Genomic DNA, 3281 nt, shown 5'->3' on the forward strand with positions numbered 1-3281 from the left:
ATTAAACAGTGCCGCAGACAAGAGTTATTTGTGGAATTTCATCCGACTTAAAGGATCACACTATTACACAAATAATTTATTACAGAAATAATTTGGTAGAAATTTAATCATACATATATCTTTACTTTCTCTCAGAAATTTTTTTACAAATAATATTGACGTGATAAGGAATGTTTTTTCTTATTCTCTTACATCAAGAAATTTTTAGTATTTATTCTCACAGTTCTGGTGGCTGTAACGGTACTATTTGTTTGATAAAATTGAAAACATTGCAGCATATGTAAAATGTTTAAAAGTATTAACTGGTTCCGCCCGGGATCGAACCGGGGACCTTTTGCGTGTAAAGCAAACGTGATAACCACTACACTACGGAACCAACTGTTAAGTATTTTATATACATTAAATTTATTATATATATCTTTTTAATTATTTCATTTTAAATTATTAAATATTTTTTGATATTTTTTTTGTTTCAAAATTTAAATGACATGTATCGATATTCATAATAACCTTCAAAACTTTATAACCAAATTTCACATATTATTGTTTCTCTCGGTAGATGCCACTTTAATCGTTGATTCGAGTTTTACAAAATACAACAGCTGGTTTCATTACTATCTTTGAGGGATAAACCATTTTGCAGAGCTATTTGGCTTTTACTAGTTTTAGGTTTTGTATATTTAGTTTTCAATAAAAACCTCTAAACAGACAAAAACAATAGATGCCGAAATCCTATTTTTAACTGTTAAAAGATATTTTGTAATGCCTAACTTTGACAGAAATTTGTTACTTCGATTAAATTTATTAAAGTTAATTTGTGAAATTGTGTGAAGAAACGCAGGAAGTCGTTTTGACATAGGTTATCGTCAAGATGAAAAACGGGTAGTTGGGTAAAATCGAATGTTGTTAAAGTTACTGCCGACTGAGAGAAATTTGGTGCTTTTTGAGTCGAGTCATACCACGTTACGTGGTAGATATTTGGGTAAGCTAGATTTTTAAAATAAAAGGTATTAAATTAATAGAATAAGATATATGAATATGTTAGACGAATGAAATAAAAAAGGCTATATCTACTGTAATTTAATTAAACTTTTTTTTTCGTTGAATGATATTTTAGTTTTACTCTGTACTCACTGCAGACTGTGTACAGCGTGTGACAATGTGTAGATTATTTGTAAGGTTTTCCAAAGAATTAATATAACCCATGAACATTAAAGGACCATTTATCCCTTCAAGTTCAATTTTCAGTAATGTCTTTGCACACACAACCTGGAGAGGAGTACAGTTTTAAAATCAGCCATTAGTTATCAGGAAATATTACAACTTGAATTATAAAATATAAATATGTGTTGTAAACTTAAATAATTCAAATGTTATTATAATAACTTTTAACTTACAAATTTATAATTAATAACTTATAATTACATGCAATTTCATGGCTACAGAAATACGGTAAATGATTAGCCAATGTCTAAGTAATGAATGATTTAGTTCATTATTATGATGTAATGATTTTGTCTGCTAACATCGGTTATATTGATAGCCAAGTTAAAAAGCACTGTTCTAATGTACACTGCAGAACTTAATTACACACACACACATATATATATATATATACCAGGCCAAATGTTTCTAGAAAATAAAAAGCATGGGTACAAGCCTACTGAAGTGACTGAACGACTTAAGGACCTTTCAATTGCTCAATTTATGCTGAAATGTTTTTATAACCACAGTCAAATAAAATATTTCTCCCAGATCCCAGTATTTAAGGAAAATAACTCCGATACTCAAAAGGTAATGTTATGTATAAATGGTGAAAAACCAGACGTTTTCTACTTTGTTTTAAACTTTTATATTAATAATGGTTCTAAAAAGCATGCATCTTATACAATAACTCAAATCATAATTCAACTTATAAAGTATTAATTTTTTCACAAACTAAGAAGACTATAATGATTGTAATTAATTATAGTAGTGATTGTACAAGGCTAAAGAAATTATTGTTCATTTGGAGGTTTATAGGAAATATCTAGAGATGATCCTTTGCAGTTTGATGCATCATTTTAAGCAGCAGGTGCTGGAGTGTGTCACTGTCAGTTTTAACAGACAAATGGTCACAACAGCACACAACGTAGGTTTACCAAAAGACTATATAACGAAAAGTAAAACAAATGCCTTGTTGAATTACACAAATGGATAAATGACAGATGACCTATTACATGTAGATACTGTCATAAACTTGTGATTTTTCAAAATCTCTATACATAAGGGAAGTGACGAAAGCATCCGGTAACTACATTGCATGATATAATTACTGATTAACAGCATTATCCAAGTCAGCATTTATCATTTAAAGTTAAAGGAGCATTGAAATATTAAAGGTACCAATGGCTAGAGTTACACAGCTATTTCTAACAAAGAACAATTATCGTGGGTAGCATTACAGGTGAAATTCATTACCAAGTACTGTTAGGGAAGGAATGTATACATTTTTTTTTAGATTATTATTTTCATGAGTTTAATCATTTTAATTAATCAATTATTTAAAGGGACTTTACTGCTTAACTGAGTTAATTGCCCAGCTCTAACACTAACAAGCATAATGATTCAGAAATTATACAGGAACAAGTAGTTGAATATTAAGATATCTAAAAAACATCCTGAAACATGTCAAAAAATGTCACTACTAGTGATCAATACATTCTGAGTTTCATATTGTTCCATCTGTTCATTAATTAAAATACAATTATGATTTCTTACTATTCATGAAAATAATCCATTAATAGGAATTAATGGTTCTGATTATTATTATTTTTGATCATTCCAACTATCCGAGTCTCATGAGAATAATCAATTAGTTGAACGTAATGAGCCCGATGATTGATCAATTAGCAAGTTCCACTAATCACCCAGCTCTAGTTAGTGATACCATGAGACATCATATTTGAATAATTATGCATATTTGTGTTACTACCAGATATCATATTTGAATAATTATGCATATTTGTGTTACTACCAGATATCATATTTGAATAATTATGCATGTTTGTGTTACTACCAGATATCATATTTGAATAATTATGCATGTTTGTGTTACTACCAGATATCATACTTGAATAATTATGCATGTTTGTGTTACTACCAGATATCATATTTGAATGATTATGCATATTTGTGTTACTATCAGATATCATATTTGAATAATTATGCATGTTTGTGTTACTATCAGATATCATATTTGAATAATTATGCATGTTTGTGTTACCACCAGATATCATATC

The 3281-nt window shown here is 28.8% G+C and overlaps 1 non-coding gene across 1 annotated transcript; it reads right to left on the reverse strand.

The window, feature by feature from the left end:
* Window positions 1-303: 303 nt before the first annotated feature.
* On the reverse strand, window positions 304-376 carry Trnav-uac. The gene has a single exon. It is a non-coding gene; the product is annotated as a tRNA-Val (tRNA).
* Window positions 377-3281: the final 2905 nt, after the last annotated feature.

This window comes from Limulus polyphemus, unplaced genomic scaffold (assembly GCF_000517525.1).
Source record: "Limulus polyphemus unplaced genomic scaffold, Limulus_polyphemus-2.1.2 Scaffold1157, whole genome shotgun sequence".
Classification (NCBI taxonomy): domain Eukaryota; kingdom Metazoa; phylum Arthropoda; class Merostomata; order Xiphosura; family Limulidae; genus Limulus; species Limulus polyphemus.